This window comes from Brienomyrus brachyistius, unplaced genomic scaffold (genome assembly GCF_023856365.1).
Source record: "Brienomyrus brachyistius isolate T26 unplaced genomic scaffold, BBRACH_0.4 scaffold592, whole genome shotgun sequence".
NCBI lineage: Eukaryota > Metazoa > Chordata > Actinopteri > Osteoglossiformes > Mormyridae > Brienomyrus > Brienomyrus brachyistius.
In genome coordinates, this window is record NW_026042867.1 from 28,102 (window position 1) to 48,900 (window position 20,799).

Consider the following 20,799-nt stretch of genomic DNA (forward strand, 5'->3'; position numbering starts at 1 on the left):
TAGGTCCACTAAAGGATCGGCCTCTCTCCTTTGCCTCCGCCTCCGTATCCCGCAATTCAAAAGTATTATCCGGGTGTGTAACATTTCGCCACGTGTAACAATACATGATTTCAGCCAGAGCTACTTCGTAAGGCCCCCGTAGCTCTATAGGTCGCGAGAGCATCACGGTGTAATCCGAACTCTGGTTATCGGGGAAGATGGAGAGACAAGAGTTTGACGGTAGCGTGAGGTAAAAAGAGGGGCGGGCGTCCATTTTCTTTTTTTTTCTTTTTTTTCTCTTTTTTAAAAAATTAAACCTGTATCAAGTCCGACCGCGGTATCCACGAATCGAACCTCGAGGGCCAACCCTGCCAATGTACTAAAATCCACTTTTTCCCCTTTCTGTCGGTCTTTGAGCCTATAACCTTCTCGACCTTGAACGCGCGTCTCGGAGATATTTTGACTTTCTGCAGCTCCGCTTCATAAAATGTTCCCTCGAGTATTTCACCGCTCACGTCCCTCAATTTATATACCGGTGGGGATCTGGGTACACGTTCGCATATGACAAAGTACTCGTCCGTAAATGTCTGCTCGTACTTTTTGTCAAATATCTGACTGTGCTTGGAGACTCTCACAGTGTCCCCTATGTTAAACTTAAAACGTGGCCGTGTGCTTTTTTTCTTCAGGGGACCGTATAGATTATCAAATACTAGATGAGCATTATCGGGCCTGACCTCGGCAGGTTTCATTTTAATAGCGCTGTGAAATGACTGGTTGTACCCCTTTATTAGATCGTCCAACACGTCCACATATCGCCGGGTGTTTTTAGCCGTAAAGTACCTGTACATCCTCTCTTTTAACGTTCGATTAAATCTCTCTACGATGGAAGCTTTAAGTTCACTAGCCGTAGTGAAATGGGTGATTTTATGAGTTTTTAAAAGTTTCTGAAAAGTCCCATTTAAAAACTCCTTACCGGCATCCGTCTGTAGCTTGAGGGGGACGCCCCCCTCGGTTAAAATAGAATCAAAGGCCTCCTTTACAGCTTCCCCAGTCTTGTTTCTTATAGCACGCGCGTAGGCTTTTTTAGAAAAAACATCAATCACCGTAAGGAGGTATTTTAACCCCTCGTTGTATTTGGCCAGCCCTTGCATGTCGCATAAATCGGCCTGCCACTGATACATGGCTCTCGGAACAAACACTCTGTTCCTGGGGAAATTCTTTTTAACCGGTTTATGTAAAGTATAACTGTCTTGCATAGACAGCCAGTCTCTGATGTCATCAGCAGCCACTTTTTTCCCCGTATCTTGCTGCACGGCTCTCTGCAGTCTGGAGACACCTCCGTATGACCCCGGTTGGCTGGGGTCATAGTACGAACTGCTCAAGACGCGAGCTGTAGTCTTGGCAACAGACATGCTTTTCACACACTGAGTGGGGGGAGAGCGGGGTGCGGCGTTTTATAGCTGACTGTGGATGGGGGTTGTTAAGAGACTGAGTGAACATCAGTGAAATTTTGTGTGTTTTTTCTACATTTAACCCATATTGTGTAGTTTGTTTTTTAATTATTATTATTTTACAAAAGAGTTTAGCTGGGGTGGGGATCGAACCCACGCGGACATACGTCCATTGGATCTTAAGTCCAACGCCTTAACCACTCGGCCAACATGCTCAGCATTTTTACCCGTTATTTTACAAAGACTATTACAACGGTATTCAAGTTTTAATTTTTTTTTATTTTTGCAATTAGTGAAAGATATATTTTAAAAAAGCTGGTATACAATTTGTGAAGGTTACATTTTCAAAATGCAGGTATACATTTAGTTACAGCCGTGACAGTTGTTGAGGTAGATTAGCGATGTCACATGCAGTAAAGTGGATATAGTGGCTTTTTCAACGAGTAGAAAGCATCTGATTAACATCGATAGGCTGCTTATCATGAAATTTAGAGGTGACTACATCTACTATTAAAGCGTAAAATACAAAAATGTGATTACAGTCAAATTCATTGTCAGGAATACAAGATAGACAAGCGCGTATGAGACTTTCGGGGGAATGTCTTTCACCCTCTGACATCAGTTGAGTAAGTAAATCCATCCCCCGCTGATAATTTTCTCCGACTTGAGAAATCTCAAATAACACTCTATGAAAGCAGCAACAAGCATAATCATCCCGACAATCACTTTTATCAATAGCACGCAACAATAGTGGACTAACTTTTTCTAAAAAAACATTTAACATAAACCGCCGTAAGGGTCTGCTGATACCGTTCCCCATCACAAGATGCTTTTTGTTTTAGTCTCGGGCCTCCCAACGAGTCAGAAATTCTTCTTCCAGGATCTGCTTAAACGCTGGGTTCTGTTCAAACAGATCTTGTTCCAGTCGAGTGATTTCCACCATGCCGTTGCGGGCCTCACGCAGATCGTACAGGATAGCTTCCACGGCCCCCTCCAACCTGCCGGCGGCCGCTCGGATGCCCAGGGTCGATAGAACGTGGGTCAAGGCGGGTGTCAGCCGATCGGTCCAGAGGTCACGCAACACAGAGTCAAAGTGTATGTAAAAGTAATTTCTGCCTGGAGGAAACAGACAAGGGTGTTGTCTCTGACTGGGGTGATCCACTTCACAACCGTAGCAGTTTCTCTCTTGATGCTTCCTGATGACTGAGGTTAAAAGGCCCACTATCATAGCCTTAATACAAGCCAACATCCCACGGCAGAGAGCCGGTCTGGAGAGAAGCGTGCAGATCTCAGGCGTCGGAGGGTCCTCTCCAGGATCAGAGGCCGGTGATGATGGGGGGGTTGGAAGGAGCTCCCCGGGATCAGAGGTCAGGGTTGCTGCTGGAGCCTCATTGTCCCCGCTTTCACCGTCGCTATAATTTGCTGCTGCTGCTGCTGCTGCCATGATGTTTGTGAAAAGGGGTTGTAACAGAGTCCACTTTATATAGCGACGGTGGGTGAGGGGGTGAGGGGGGTCCTTACGGCGTAGGTTTTGTCATCTCCCCGACTCTCCTTAAACATCGCTTGGTAGTAACCAGACTTTTCTTGAATCATCTGCATCCAAATCACTAACGGTATTCTCAGGCCAAAACAGTCGCATTTAGGCCACTGCCATATATTCACCATTCTCTTGTCCAGCTCCCCGGTCACGTCCCACTTCATAATGGTGGTACGCTGTTTACGAGCATCTCTATAGTGCATCTCCATTCTTCCAGTCTCGACCTCAAGGTCGGGGTCGGTGCTCTCCTCCATCATCGGGGTAACGACAGTCTTCAAGTTTCCCCATTCCGTTTCGGAAAAAGTCACCAGATACGGGTCGTCTTTCGGGGGGTCTGGGCCGTCTCCGGTGACCTGAAAGACGCGCAGTTCCTCCGCAACGTTGTCAAAGAGGCAGACCAGTTTATTCCCGTTGGGCAGCTCCCAGATAGCCCTCGGGTCTTCCGACGGTCGCATCATAGGTACCCGTCTACGTGCCGTATGAATCTTCCTGGGAGCCCCCGGAGGCTGCATAATGGCCTCCTGCTCCTGTTGAGTCTTAGAAGGTGAGGTTGAATCTTTCATTTCGGAAGTCCCAGACATGTCTGTATTTTTTGAAAAGATAGAGTTGGCCCTGCAGCGCGAAGCTCCCTATATTCTACACGGCCTGCTCGTGGGGGCGTGGTACGGATGAAGATGATGCCTCTAGGAGGAGGAAAAGGCCCCCCGCTCGACGTAATACAATTTAATTGTCTCTGTCACCCCATATCTGCACGGTCATGTATGACAAACAAAACTATAAACAGAATTTACTGGCGGGCAAATTGTCAGACTTGATGTATGACCAGGTGGTACGGCCTTGATGATGCTACTCGTGCCTGTGTAAGAAAATTATCTGTAATTTGGGACGTATGTGAAAACAAAACTTTAAACAGAATTTACTGGAGGGCAAAAGTGTCAGACTCGATGTATGGCCCGCGTGGCCGGGTAGGGGGGCGCCTCGATGGCCAGGTGGCACGGCCCTGCAGAATTTACTGGCGGACAAATTGACAGACTCGATGTATGTCTCGACTTATGACCTTTACAAATTGGCGCCATACGCCGATGTGATACAAACGCTCGCGTGAGGAAAAAACACACGGTCAAAACTAGCGCCGAGCGTTTTTATTGGACGATAGACCCTGCACCTCCTCCTCTCATTCTTTGCTCCAACTTTACCATTTTATCCCACAGTCTCTCACAGTTTCTCTCAGACTCGCGCAGCAGCACGCCTCTCAGCTCTCCCGCATCGCTCTCTCCGAGGATTATCCAAAGCCGTGCGGACCTTTCCGCGCTACCGCACCAGTATGTGAATAAGTCCTTTGCTGATTCTCCGAAGCCCGGGGACCTTACCACGCTACCGCACACCGTACGCTCGCGCTCCATCAGGTAACCCAGCCACGCTCACTCCCGCCCGCGCCCCACAAAATAATAATAATAATAACTTATTCAAATAACACACGCTCATAAGCACTCTCATCAATATCATTTTTAAAATAATACACACTCATAAGCACTCTCCTCAATATCATTTTAAAATAATAAACATTTAAAATAAGCATTTAAAATAATAAATAATTAAATCCAAATACCATTGCATCACTAACACAACCAACCCATGCCCCCTAAGCCACAATCATTTAAAATAATAAATAAATAATTAAATACAAATACCATTGCAGCAGTTACACAACCAACCCCCGGGGAAGAAGACAAAAAAAAATATTTAAATAAATAATTAAATCCACATGCTATTGCGTCAGTTACACAACCAAGCTCAACCCACTACAACATAAGCTCCGCCCACTGAACTTTTGAACGTGACCTTTGACCCGACCTGTCATTTTGACGAAAGCGGTATTGCATCTCTCTCTTACATGAAATTACTTTCTAAGAACATTTTATTTTGTAATTCAAATTTTTCTTATTTTTCAAACCAAAAAGTTACAGCACTCTCATATAATACACTTCAGCCATTCACATTTATAAAACAATATGACCAATCACTAGTTCAACCTCCCAGCCATTTATCCTTCAAAAACATGGCCCTAGAAACATTCCCACATTTTCATTATACCTCGTTTCCCATTTAGTCTGTCCAACATTTTTTCATATGAAGCTGCCTTAATCATCTCATTGGTCCATTCCTTTATATTGGGGATTGTTGAGGATTTCAAATGCCTTAATATTACCCTCATGGCAGTTGAGTCCCACCATCACAGCCTTAAACTGTTTATTATTCACCTTTGGCAATTCCACTCTATCTCCTAGCAGAGAGAGTCGGGTTTGCGGGGTAAAGTAAAGCCTAGCCATTTGTCCAGGAGACCAAGAACTCTACCCCAAAATGGATATACCTGAGAGCACTGCCACAGCATGTGTAAATAAACCCCCACCTGCCTTCTAAAATTCCAACACTGATCAGTATTAATTAGTCCAGTTCTATTTAGTCTAACTAGTGTCCAGTACTATCTGTGTATAATTTTATACTGAATAAATTTAGCTTTTACTTCCCTAAAATATTTCCCCACTCTAGAAAGTATTCTTGACCATTCATCTTCTGCATTTTAACACTTGTGACTCAATGCCTCAGTTGCAAAAACTTCCAAAAACTCCCTCCTCCTCCTACATCATACTTACTCTTTAAGTCTGATTATGACATAAACATCCCATTTACGAATAAATCCCAGAGAGTTTTCACCCCTTTGGGTTGCCATTGTTTCCATACTTTTTACTATTTGTATTTGAGGATTGTGCCAAATTGAGGAATATGGCTGCATGTCATGTGATACTTTAAGCTTCTTATGTATTTTGATCCATATATTTCTCGAAAAAGATATTATCGGGTTTGTGTTTCTTATATTGTCCCCCCATTGTGACAGAATGTGCAGAGGTTGAAATAGTGAAGCCAAATTGCTCTCGATAGCTATCCAGTCCACATCAGAATTCACATTCTTCCAGTGATAGTAGAGTTTGGCTATTTCAAATGACATGCTATATAATCTAACATCTGGCAATCCTAGACCTCCCTTGTCTCTGGGCGAAGTAATTTTAATCCTAGGTTTATTCTTTCCCAACAAAAATCTTTTACTATACTCTCGTACTGTTCAAATATCCTTTCCGGAATATTAAATGGAAGCATCATAGAGAGATAATTAACTTGAGGCACCACAACCATTTTAGTAACATTAACCTTCCCCCCATAAGGATAATTTCAATGCTTTCCATTTGTCCATATTAGGTTTAATTTTGTTCAATGAGGGTTAAAAATTCTGAATTATTATTTTGTCAATATATAAACTCAACAGATTTAAATTTCATGGTTATAGTTCAATTTTATGTTATATAAACAAAATAATTTTAATACAGTGCATTTTTTTTATTAATTCAACAGCACCCATGTTCAATCCACTTAAGTTTGGAAGGTGTATTGGAAGGTAACGCAGATATTTCTTAAGTGGGCATCCAGAGATATCGTCTCCCCTCCAAGCACCCCTTTTCTCCACTAGTTCTGTATGGAGCTCAACAGGAGGAATGGAGAGGTAGATAAAGGGGTTAGTCTCAAACATAATGTAATAAAAAATAAAGAGTAAATACAAGCGCCATGAAGCAGTATTGAGTTCCAGCAGGCCTTGACTTACAGTAAAGGAATTGTAAGGCAGACATGCTAACAAAACAGCTTTACATTCCCAATTCCAAACCATTAATGGGCAACCTTAGAGTGACGACGGCTAAAAAAAACCTTAGCTATAAGCAGGAATGAAACATTGTGAAAAGCCAAGACTCCACATGAAGGTAAATTTGATCCTCCGCCTATCGCAGTAGATGCGTTCCAGACCCATCAGCGATAGGTGAAAATCCACGATACAGAAGGATCATATAATTTTTTTTTTAAGTTTAAGCCTTAAAATACCCCTCCCACATGCTTTAAACATATGTAAACTCATTAAAACACATATATCGGGCTATGTTAAATGTCGGGCTAAGGATATGAGTAACATAATAATAATAATAATAATAATAATAATAATAAAATAATAATTTTTAATATGTATACACACACACAACTTTCTCTCTATATATGTAATGGAATATATAAAAATAAAAACATATATGGCTCTTACACATTCTTTTCATCCTTCTTCATGTAGCGTACTGTTGATTCATTCAAACCATAATGGCGAACGCCGTCCGCATAACGCTTTCCTTCCCGAAGCACATCCAGAAGTTTTACCTTCTCCTGAATGGTCAACGTCTTCCATCGTAGGGCTTAGAACAAAACGAAAACAATCGGACCACAAACAATGTACGGGATACGCAGAGAATTGTGAGGCGTCGGAGGAAAATCCGCGATATAGTGGGGAATCGCTGTAATGTGAATTCTGCCAATCCTGGTTTTCAGCACCATGGACAGAAACCTGTCGTTTATAGGGACCTATTATGCCCATTTTCACTGTTCATAATTGGATTTTTATGGTCTGCTAGAATAGATTCACCCTTTTGATAGGTGATATCCTAGAATCCAATATATTATTGCAGGGCTGTTTTCATTTGATGTTAACCAAATGTGATATATTTATTTTTACTTTTGATATCTCGTCCTTTTCCCCTTATCTGATAAGAGCCGCTGTCCGCTGAGACAAGCTGGTGTGTTTTTACTGCTCACTGAAAAGTGGGTGGTGCGGACATTGTGTATTACATCACACTATGAGACAGTCACTGATTGGTGGGCTCTGAGGGGGCAGTGTGACCTGAAAATCATCCATCAATCAACCCAGGATGGGGGGCCAGCCCATCGCAGGGCACACTCACACACCATTCACTCGCACATGCTCTCCTACGGGCAATTTAGCAAGTCCAATTAGCCTCAGCATGTCTTTGGAATGTGGGGGGAAACCAAAGTACCCAGAGGAAACCTCACGACGACATGGGGAGAACATGCAAACTCCGCACACATGTGACCCATGCGGAGACTCGAACCTGGGACCCAAAGAAATGCTAACCACTGTACCGCTCCTGAAAATCATGAACCATTTTAAATATTGAAGTATTTTTGAAATATTTATTAATTTTAAATATTTATTAAATCAAAACATTTAATGTTCTTGAGTTTTTGCCTCAAGAACCATTTGTTGTATTTTTTGAGCCCACTAGATGGTGCTCTTGGCATGCTTTGGGGCAGCGCTGTGGGGCAGCGCTGTGGGGCAGCGCTGTGGGGCAGCGCTTTGGGGCAGCGCTTTGGGGCAGCGCTGTGGGGCAGCGCTTTGAGCCCAATTATGAATTGAATGCAATCAAATCAGCAAATACAGCAAATGGCTCATGGGGCATCATTTTTGTCCATCACTAGTTAGTTTAGTAAACTGGGCAATCGATAAGTCCCACCTCCTGCCAATTTTGAGGCTTCACTTCTCCACTTTATTCTATTTACAAATGCTACTGGCCCCTGTACCGCAAAACTAGAGGCAAGCCACAACATTGATGCCTTTCTACCACCAGTAATGCCTCCTCACCTTGATGTCCACGTTGTACTGGTCCATCTCCGACAGTTTTGCCACGGTATTCTTCTCCAGCACATCCAGCTGCTCCTTGAGTTTCCGACAGACGATGTCCTTCTCAGTCACGCCCCTCTTTACGGAGGAAAGTGTCGGACCTGTATACAGAAACACTACCTCTAAGCAAGACCCTTCACCTGCAATTGCTTCATCCTGGGACTGACAATCTACATCTAAGCCCTGCAAGGAAGTCCTCCAACTTGCAGGGAAAACTGCAAGGGGGTTGGTGGCAGGGTTGGCACTCCAGCCACCGGAAAAAAATGTACACTGTTCCATTCCATTCGGACTAGTGTGATGCTGAGGTGTCACCCGCTGCACGACTACACTCAGGTTCTCATCACTGAGGTGGTTCGTGTGGAGGGTGCAGCAACGCGCTGTATCAGCAGGGGGCCCTTACATTAACAACCCTAAGTGCACCTCGAGGTTATATGGTAAGTATTTTCTTGTTGACATGTGAGAGGGAGGGCTGTGACAGATAACCTGGCCCCCACAATCCCCCACTCCACCCAAACCCTACAGAGCCGAGATGAGTTGGTAGCCGACTTGTGCCCAGAACTTCTGGAAACTCCTGTACTGCTGGAAAAGCCTTCCAGGGGGGGTTACATCTGAAAGCTGGCTGAAAGAACGCCAAGATTCTGCATTGCTGTCATCGAAGCAAAACTGTCGACTGCCTCCAAGCCTTTTACTCTAAGGTGAATAATGTAGCTAAAATACAGATAGATGTATTACAAGTGGGTGCATCCAAACTTTTGTCTGGTAGTGTACACCTACATTTTAGAAGCACAAGAAGCATGTACCACCCATGTGCCACCATGACATTTAAGTACTTCAAGAATGACTGCAGGGGGGTGGGGCGCCAGGTAACGCAGGGAGAAGCAGGGAGATCAGACTCACCAGACCTACTGTTCAGCCCCATGTTGCATAGGATCTCCTTGCATCTCTGCTGCTCCACAATCAGCTGAGAATGTTTCCTCTGCCCCTCCTGCACAAAAACAGGCCAAACTCCCTCAGAAAGCTGGAGAATCCTGAAATAAACCCTCCCTGGAAACTTCACCCTATCTATCTATTGCTTTTATAGTAAATTCCCCCCCAAAAAAACTGCACATTCTCCAGGAAAGGTGTGAAGAACAGTCTCTCCCTTGGTTGCCAAAATCTGAAGACTGCTAATCAGACAGGAGTGGCACAGCTGTTGTATAACGCACAGCAGACATAACGCCAGATCACATGGAAAAAGAACCGTGTTGAATCTATTTATCAGTGTTGCAGCTGGTGCTCGTCCCATAGCTGCTGGGATCTTGGACGGCAGCGGAGGAAGGCCGCAGACCTCAAGCTGCCGCTGCAGGGCGTTGACCTCCAGCAGGCAGCTGTCCTGCTTCTGACTGATCAGTTCCAGCTCTCCCTTCTGGATGCTCCTCTTGCTCTGGACGTCCCTGAGTCGGTCAGAGATCTGCTTGTGCTTGTCTCTCTGAAATTAAACAGTGGTCTTATGAGTCCTGAGGGCGGGAATATTGTCGCTGTGGACACAAGCATGTGTACCATTGACATCTGAAAGGAAAACGTGCGTCTCTGATAGTGCGATTTCAACAGCTGGCTGTTCCTCGTTCCTGAAGGGGAATGCAGTCGGTCGGGGCAAACAGGTGCAGGACGGCCTGGTCCTCACCACAGCCTCCAGCTCCAGCTCCAAGCTCCTCTTCTTGGCCTTAAGCTTGATGATGTCCTCTTGTTCTTGGTTCCTCTGATTCAGCAGCTCCTGTCGCCTCCTCCACTCCCACTCCATCTTCCTCTGACGCTCCAGCTCCTGCTTAGCAGCCTGCAGGGACACACACATGATCACGACCAAACACACACACACACACACACACACACACACACACACGCGCTAATCACAGGTCGCACACGTTCACACACAAGCTAAACCAATAACCAAATACATGCTGTCAAACCTTCCCAGCCATTCAGAGATGTACATAAACGGAGTTTCACCAGTAAACTAGTTTAATTAGTTATAATGCTGTATTTGCCCAACACAGGGTTACAATAATGAAGTTTTATTAACTTCCAGCCAATTATCACAGGGGGGCCTGGAGTCTATCCAGGACAGCACAGGGCACCAGGCTGGGGGGGTACACCCTGGACGGGATGTCAGCCCATCGCAGGGCACAAAACATGCACTTACACTAGAACCTCGCACTGCAGAGAATTTAAAGGCACCAGACCACCTAAGGGCATGTTTTTGGAGGAAGGCCACACAACACTGGGAGAACATGGAAACTCTCAAAGAGTGGAGGTGGGATTCCAACCCCCAGCTCTGAAAGGTATGAGGCAACAGTGCTGGTGAATCGCCAACAACATTAATTTGCTAAACCCAAATGTGATTGGCTGGGACTGGACCAATGACCAAAGAGCGACTGCCTAACCCCAAGTACAATGCTAGCATTCCATACTAGAAAGACTGACCTCCTTGCGTTCCAGCTCCTTTAAGCGCTCTTCCTCCTTCTGCCATTCCAGCTCGCGTTGCCTCTCCAGCCGCCGCTCCTGCTCCTGTTGCCGCCTCCTCTCCTGCTCCCGCGCCTCCTGCTCACGCCGCTCCTGCTCCTCCCGGGCCTTCTGGGCCCGCCTCTCTTGCTCGCGCCGCTCCTGCTCCTGTAAGACCTGCCGCCGCCTCTCCAGCTCAGCGTTTCCCCGCTGGAAGTTCTCCTTTAGCTTGTCCTCGAACGAAACTGCAAGGAGGGCCATGCACACGCACACGTGGTAACCATGGCAATAGGGGCAGTGACCTTTGACCTCCTGCAATTCAATGTGAATCAGGTGATTCTTTGTAAAGATACTAAGAACGGCACATCACTAATACACACTTGTGTCACCAAAAACATTCACTAGCTGAAGGTGCCTGTCTTTGTGTGTGTGTGTGTGTGTGTGTGTGTGTAAATCCGTCTGTCCGTTCTACTAATGCTACCATTACTCTTTGTCTTCTGGGGTGGTTCAACTTGAATTTCTTCAGGGACGATGGTGCGATTCAAAGGAAGCAATTCCCCCTGCTTCCCCGTTCTGCAAAATACAACATGCCTCCGTGTAGGTAGAAGGTGCTAGAACCTGAGACTCTGAGTCAGGCTACACAGGAACAACCACCATACAGCTTCCCGTGCTCACTCATCAGGAGTCCCTTAGCTGGGCTCAGTCGAAGTATCTCAGTGTATGGGGACACTCTCCCTTTCTGTGATTCCAGATGGGTCAATGTCCAGCCTGACACAGCATATTCAACCCCCCCGCCTTTCCCCATTCATTACATATAACTATGGAAAAAAGTTAGAGACCATAGCACCAATTTTTGTTTCACTCAGTTCTCCTTTATGGGTATGGATCTGTGAATAATGTTTTTTTTTCTTTTGCAAACTGCAGCCTGGTTCTTTCCTGCTTCTCATTAATGAAGGGCTTCTTCCTTGCTTTATGGGACTTCAGCCCTGCTTCTATGAGCCTGTTATGAACTGTCCTAGCAGTGCACCTCACACCTGCACTTAACGTTTCCACCAAGTACAGGTCACTTGAGGTCATGATTCATGAGGCACTGTCGGATAAGTGAACGGGCATCTCAAGCATTGGGAAGTCGTTTCCACCCTTTACCTGGCTGCTTTCTGGCCTTTCTCAGTGTCTCCCGTTTCACCATATTCTTGTACACTTGCGTACTTAGAACCTGGAAGCAACCTGACGCTCAGCGTACCTTTCTGCCAGCAAAACCAGCTTTAAACAAGCAGATTTTTTTTCCAGTATAGAGTGGTCTCAATTTTTTTCCAGAGCTCTATTTACTGCTCTGCCGGGTTCACCGATTGGCCACCGGCGGCGGCTGTCTACCTGACGGAGGGGGGCACCAGGTCCCCGGGAAGCGTGAGGGGCAGCGGCTGTCCGGCCTTCGCCATGTCCACCAGGTGCATAGCCAGGATGAACTCCTCCCCTGTCAGCTGGCCGTCCTTGTCCACATCTGCCAGGTTCCTTGGGAGAACATGTGGGAAGGTCAGTAATCGAACCGGGTGCACAGATGGCGAAGACCAGCATAACTTCACCCAGACCATGAGGGGTCCAATTTAAAAACCAAACTAACCTACAAAAAAATGACAACTTACCCCGAGTTTTGTCCAACTGTAGGCTAATGCAAGTGTTCCAAGCATGTTTAAGGTATGCTAGGCTAGGCTATGAAGTTTGTTAGGTGAGCTGTAATAATAAAATGTATTCTCACCTAACAATATATTTTTTAGCAGTATTTTGAGAGACAGACATATAAAAAACAAAATGCCTAATTTTGGCATTTTAAAATGGCTAATAATAATAAAATAATAATTTTTAATATGTATACACACACACAACTTTCTCTCTATATATGTAATGGAATATATAAAAATAAAAACATATATGGCTCTTACACATTCTTTTCATCCTTCTTCATGTAGCGTACTGTTGATTCATTCAAACCATAATGGCGAACGCCGTCCGCATAACGCTTTCCTTCCCGAAGCACATCCAGAAGTTTTACCTTCTCCTGAATGGTCAACGTCTTCCATCGTAGGGCTTAGAACAAAACGAAAACAATCGGACCACAAACAATGTACGGGATACGCAGAGAATTGTGAGGCGTCGGAGGAAAATCCGCGATATAGTGGGGAATCGCTGTAATGTGAATTCTGCCAATCCTGGTTTTCAGCACCATGGACAGAAACCTGTCGTTTATAGGGACCTATTATGCCCATTTTCACTGTTCATAATTGGATTTTTATGGTCTGCTAGAATAGATTCACCCTTTTGATAGGTGATATCCTAGAATCCAATATATTATTGCAGGGCTGTTTTCATTTGATGTTAACCAAATGTGATATATTTATTTTTACTTTTGATATCTCGTCCTTTTCCCCTTATCTGATAAGAGCCGCTGTCCGCTGAGACAAGCTGGTGTCTTTTTACTGCTCACTGAAAAGTGGGTGGTGCGGACATTGTGTATTACATCACACTATGAGACAGTCACTGATTGGTGGGCTCTGAGGGGGCAGTGTGACCTGAAAATCATCCATCAATCAACCCAGGATGGGGGGCCAGCCCATCGCAGGGCACACTCACACACCATTCACTCACACATGCTCTCCTACGGGCAATTTAGCAAGTCCAATTAGCCTCAGCATGTCTTTGGAATGTGGGGGGAAACCAAAGTACCCAGAGGAAACCTCATGACGACATGGGGAGAACATGCAAACTCCGCACACATGTGACCCATGCGGAGACTCGAACCTGGGACCCAAAGAAATGCTAACCACTGTACCGCTCCTGAAAATCATGAACCATTTTAAATATTGAAGTATTTTTGAAATATTTATTAATTTTAAATATTTATTAAATCAAAACATTGGGCAGTATACATGTTATAGGTACTTATTAATGAATAAGCAATATAATAAGATTCAATTTTGCTTTCACTACTTAAAGCGCCAGAACATCGTATTTGAAAAATTCAACAGCAATATCCCTTACCAGAAATCAGGAACAGGTTAAGAAAATCCACAGACTTCGTCGCGAGCAGTTTAATATACGAACTATTTCCTTCTACCCAACTCCACACACAGCTCGCGCTTGTGTCTAATGCGCAGTGATACGAGTAGTGTACTTCGATAGAAGCCCGACATTTCTACGGCTGATATTTCCAAACCTGAACAACTCCCAGCAGAACTTTGATGAATAGATAGCATTAAGGCCCCTCTAAAATATCTTTTTATAGTTTTGGGGTGAACCTCCCATTTAAACGAAGTACATGGTGGTGCTCATGAATTTGAAAGCCTAGATGCCTCATCTCGCTTTTCCACAACGAGTCAGCAGCGCCACCATCTTGGAGCGATAATTAGACATAAACAAGCAACAGATGTAGATGGAAAGATCTTTTAGCCATAACTTCTTTACTAATTAACGCATTTATATCTTACAATTATGTAGAATAAATAAACAAGCCCACCACTACTGCCCCCCCCCAAATTTATGTAGTATTGCCTGCCCGCACGATCGCCGCTTCGCCCGACCGCGATCGTGACAGCGTGACTTTTATAGAAGACAGTGCTGCTGCAGGAAGAAGAATACATAAGTAAAGGGGGGATGTTGCGTTCAGTTAGTAATTGTTCTGTTTTCCATATTACTGTATGTCACAAGAGGGTGCTGTAAGGCTGTTTGATTCGACTTCAATTCCTATTCCAAGAGTCAAGAATGGATAGTTGATCCCAGGCAGCAGTTTTCCAGATTATCAACTTCAAAAACTAAAAAATATGATAGGAAAAAAGTCTTTGTAAAATTAAGAAGTATATAATACTATGAATGACAAGGGGTCTTAATACTTTTCATTTAATTTTATTAACTCAATCTTTTGCTGGCAAGTATACCTTTTAAATTATATACATAACAGTACAACTGCATTATTTGTGTTTTGTATGCACACTTCATACAAAGCAAAAGGTTACGGCGGCTACTTCATTAATAGTATTTCTTATTGATACTTTACAATTCCGTTCTATTGCCCAACTCCCAAAGGATCATACATTTTTATTAAAACATAGTAGTCTATGGAAATGTCAATACTAATCATACATTTCAGTGACATAACTAAATAGACATATGTTGACACACAGACACAGATAAAAACAATTAAACTCCCTCTATGTGAAAATGACATGTGACACACGTCCTCAATGTTAAAATCCATGAGTGTAAAAAATGACCATCGTTGCTAATGTTATATCTCAGGTCTCAGATTACTTCTTTAAGTGTCAATTAAACTGAAAAAAAATCACAGAAAAAGGCAAGCTTATTTGCCGACATTTAGTAACCGACAAGCTGATTAAGGAGGACTAAACCTGTACCTGGCTTTCCTGTCAGCTCCTTGGGGATGGCTAATCTTCAAATTTTATTACAAATACTACAACTTTATTTTGTGCCTTGCTTAAAGTAAAATATCTCCAGACTACTAAATACCGCGTTAATGGTGACATTTTTAAACTGATTCGCTTCTTTCGCCTCACTCTCCTCTATGTGACGGGTGGGCGTGGTTGATCTAGCCGGCTCCCGATTGGCGGGTATTCGGTAGCTCCTGTGTCATGTGACTGGTAGTAGTGTAGGCAGCACCGCCATAGATTTGAAACCCTGTGTGCCTCCTTGGGCGATATGCGATGTTGGCATGGTAATTGTGAAATAGAGGATTCATAGATATGACTTAGTGAACCGACTATTTTCGAAACTGCAACAACATGAGGAATGTTAAAACTAGAAAACAGGGAACCACATTTCACAGGTAAAAAAATCTGCGGTACGGTCAAATAAGATACATAACATGTTTACTTGCCTGTGACACTGACGGGATACTAGCATTAGTTTTTGTTGAGAATATCCCCCCTTAAAGATCACAGCTACTGACTATACCAGAAGAAGGACCTGAGGAAGAGGACGAGACTGAAGTGATGAAGACAGATAAAACAAAAGAAGATGCCGATGCTGCCGAGAAGATCTACAGTGAAGAAGAAGTATCATTCCATGTGAATGCCGAAGATCTTTCTGAAGATGATACTGAGAAGAGCCACAAGAAGAAGAAGATGAAGTGGTGCTTCTTCTGCTGTCCCCTGCCCTTCAGAAGAAGTAGCAAGAGGCAGTAAATATAAGGTTGTGAATTCAGGTTTACAAATGACTTAAAGCAGTAATATAACTGCATTATTGACACCTTCACAATGCACTTGCAAAAAAAGCATAACACATTATAGCCTTGTTTATTATGGATTAATGGCCGATATAATGTATTATGAAGATATTTATTGTGTATATATAGATCAGAGCATTCATAATGCATTATCAGCATAGCTATGTGTTATGCCTTTGTATAAGTATTTACAGCCGTGTTTTTTATACTTTTATAAATGATTTATAAGGCATTAATTGGGTATGTATAATGCAGTTATATGACTGCTTTAAGTAAAGTTAAGTAAAGTGTTTATTTTCTTTTTCTTAGAATACCCGTGTTAGAGCCCTGCATTGGGACTGGGATCCCGCGGGACCCAACGGAAAGAGATACTGTTTAAGTGTTAATGTAGCTATAAGATACGATAGGATAAGATATGCTAAGTTAAAATATAAGATAGGCTAAGACGAAATATATTAATATAAGCTAAGTTGAAATATAATAAGATAAGATAGGTTAAGTTATATGATAAGATAGGCTAAGTTAAAATATAATAAGATAGGTTAAGTTAAGATATAAGATGGGTTAAGTTAACATATGATAAGGTAGGCTATGTTAAGATAAGAGATTTGCAATAAAACATATTTACTTTTCAAACTGTGTCTTTGTCATCTTTTCAGTGTTGTGTCTGTCTTTGTTTGATAATTTTGAATTGTTAATTTATATCTGAGACTCTCCTAAATGTCAATAAGCAGAGACGGAGGAATGGGAGGAAGGTACAGTTAAGTATAAATGATAAAGTATCAAAATCACAGTGTTGCCTTATTTTGACGCAGAGAAAGTAATTTCAGTGTTACTACCACATATGAGTTAACGGCTGCAAATGTTGGTGTTAGAAGTGCCGGTAAATAATGCGGCGTAAGTTTAACTCCGGTGTGTTTCTGAAAAACACGCAGCCTTCTGCCTGCTGTCATTCGTCGCACGTGTAGGAGGCTATTCTGGTAAGTAACAGGTAAAGTTGTCATTTAACGTAATGCTAACGTGCATTACCAGTTAGTAAGTGTTTTACTATATCACACACCTTACGTCCTTTATAGTTTTAGCCCGGTGCACTCTGTATCCATGCTAACTAGCTAGCTAATGTTAACATGACGCAGTACAGTCTTCCAGCTTGGGGATTCCCACCCCTGTCCGCGGCCAGTATTCCGCAGGGGGGTTTGCGGAGGTGTTGGTTGCAAATGCAAACGATCCCTTCATGTTCATGCGTTGTGTCCTAATGTGTAAATAAAAGATAACTATCAAATTCAATGTTCATGTCCTATTATACTAGATAAGACTGTAAAATAGTTTGCCCTGCATATGGATGCCATGTAGTCAGAGTATGATCAAGACAGGGTGTGAGTGTGGAAAAAAGACAAATGTAACAGTATTTGAGGGAAGAGTGTGAAGGAGGGAAATGTAGGGAGAAGGAGGTTCCTAGGAGCTCTGAGATGTGTTTAGCTGTAATAAATCTGAAATATAGCTATATGACATAGTTTTTGATAAAACCAGCATTTATTTTTTAGGTTTGTCGAGCTCCGTCAAAACAATTAGAACGAGTTCATTATGTAACTGGAACCCCTCTCACATGTAAACACAGTGACACACTACAGCATTGGTTTGTTGTCTGAGGCTATGATACTGACCACAAACACATTCTCAAATTTCACTGCACCAATCATAGCATATGCAGGCAGAAAAATGATCGCAAAAAACATTCAGCATTAGACTCAAAAACCGTCTGTAATGTCTGTGTTTATCCAGTGGACCATAAATTAAAATAAGCTTTCCTATTTCAGTTTCTTTTAGATGTTATAAAGTAATAAATAAACAATCATAATAATTAAACCATGTATTACTGACTATCGGACAACTTCAACAAGTTACCACATGGATGCAAAATCAAAGATATTCATTTGCGCCTGGCACTAACCATGTATTCACTTCCCAGAAGAGGTGAGAGCTCCCCTAGTGGCTACAGGAGTGCATTTTCCCCAAAGCAGGTATAATGGATGGTGGTCTTATTGCTTTTAGACCACAACTTGGGATAGAAGAACAAATCAAATTATTTTCCTCATTTAATATTCAGATTTTAATTGGGCTTAAATTTTAGAGCACAGTGTGTTCTAGGATGGTACGTTATGGATATTAGTCTCTACCACATTCTAACGCTATAAATCCGGACCTTTTCCTATGTTTGATTTGGTGGCTGCCAGGCGTTCTGGCGTGACTATGGTAGGCGTGTGATTCCCTAAGGAATTTTTTGTTCTGTTCTGTGTGGCAAATACATATAATGCTGACATTTTTCCTGGAAGATTTGGGATTTTTCATCCCGTGCCTTAAGGTATTTCTCTCCAGCTCTAGGGAGTCTCCCCCGAAAACACCAGTCACTCACTAGCCTTACACTTATGCTTGCTGACTTATTCAACACCATGAAGGATTAACAGAAAAACAGAAACCTATTAAAAGGCTGCACCATATCATGATATGCAAATAAACATCCAGCATCATTGTTTCACAGGGAAGTACATTATTTATTGATAATTATAACCCTAACCCTTACTTCTCAGCTTGACTATATTGAAGTATGAAGCGGTGTGTGAACATGTGAACTGGTTGAAATGCAAGTATTAAGACCCCTTGTCATTCATAGTATTATATACTTCTTAATTTTACAAAGACTTTTTTCCTATCATATTTTTTAGTTTTTGAAGTTGATAATCTGGAAAACTGCTGCCTGGGATATACTATCCATTCTTGACTCTTGGAATAGGAATTGAAGTCGAATCAAACAGCCTTACAGCACCCTCTTTAGGTTCCATACAGTAATATGGAAAACAGAACAATTACTAACTGAACGCAACATCCCCCCTTTACTTCCTGCAGCAGCACTGTATTCTATTAAAGACACGCCTTACCTGTAACATTTCTTCCTATAAGGTCATTACACCCCAGACAAAATAGAATGTAAGTTCAACAAAAAACATTGTGCTTGTGCCTTCCTGTAACTGCACAACCTTTTCACTATGAACTGCCTGTTTTGCTTCCAACAGAAATCAATTACAATTAGAAATGTTCCATTCACTGAGGACCACAGTAAGAGGATCTACGAACAACTGTTATATATTTTATACTGAATCTATCTTTTCCTTTAAGGTATCTCTTTCTAACCAGAAAATCACGGTCAGAACATGCATTTCATTTCTTTGTTTAATTCTGTGAAGTTCCATAGTCCTTGAGCCGATGATGGTTTGTGTGCCCTGGCTGCACAGCTTCCAGTTCCTTAGGCCATTCCAAGCTCAACTGTTCCTTCAGGACCAGTCTTTGGCAGGGCTGGAAATTTGGGAAGTCCACTGGGTACTGAGGCCAAATGGGCAGCATGCCATGCTTTCCCGTCAGCCAGGATGGGTCTCGATGGGTGCAGAGAATTTCTGATGCCCTTTTTGCACATGCGCTGGTTTCCACAGCCGCACTCTGTGCCCTTCTCTGAATGAGGGAGTGCGAGCTCCCTGTCTTGCATCACAGTACTGTTTCATGCGAGATTGGCAAAGAAACACCCAGCAATGCACTTTATTATCATGTCACTTAATTATCACTTATGCCCCTTCAGTAGCAGGCCAAGTACAAACACTACACAAGCAGAGTATTCTGTGGGGAAAAATTTATGTCCTCAACTGCTGAGAGCAGCGTGCTCTGTGCTCATTACATCTGTGAGCTCATTACTCTCTGTAGTGCTTTTCAATGCTGCATTGAGCAGCTGCCAAGATGTTATGCTGCCTCTGAGGATAACTGTTTGTTTAGGAGTAGAATAATTCAGAATAATTCAGAAGATGGATACAGATTTTCTCTTTTTAAACAAGACACTGGCTCACTCATAATTGTCCAGTAAGAGGTAAGGAGCATTCCTATTGAACAATCATGACTTCTAGCTTAAGTTAACTCCGCTAACTGAGAAATCCTGCTTAGTGGAACACCTCCCTGGTCAGAAGAGAACAACTACAGCAACCAAGAGTCACTACCTGGCTTCTGGTTATTCTGCATTAGCTCACAGCTCAGACTGGGAGTCATTTCATAATGAATTGACTCCTCAAGTCCAAGCCTTGCAGTGGACTGCAAAGCATCCAGGGACACTGCGCAGCACGTTAAAGGACAGCTCTTATGGAGTGACCACTAAACGTAAAAGTGGAAAAATAAATCATTTAAAAAATGTTAAATGAATAGTTAAGGAAGATGTAGCATTTGATTATGTCCATGCATTTTATAATATATTCAGTACAGGATCATAGGGGAGTCACAATAGGACATACTGTAAGGAAGTGGAATATTCATAGGAATAGGACTCACTGACAGACACAGACACACACAGGCACAAGGAAACAAGCAGCAGAACATGCATATGACATGCAGAGCTCAGCCATGATGTTAAGAGCACGACACCCTGAGCCAACAAGCCTGTAGGACCTAAGCCAGCAAAATAGTCTAATTTTCTTTCATGCGTACTTTGACACAGACATCAGCTTAATACAATGCATAAGGCTCA

The 20,799-nt window shown here is 42.9% G+C and overlaps 1 non-coding gene across 1 annotated transcript; it reads right to left on the reverse strand.

The window, feature by feature from the left end:
- Positions 1 to 1,560: 1,560 nt before the first annotated feature.
- Positions 1,561 to 1,641, reverse strand: trnal-uaa (transfer RNA leucine (anticodon UAA)). Its single transcript has one exon. It is a non-coding gene; the product is annotated as a tRNA-Leu (tRNA).
- Between the last annotated feature and the right edge of the window lie 19,158 nt (positions 1,642 to 20,799).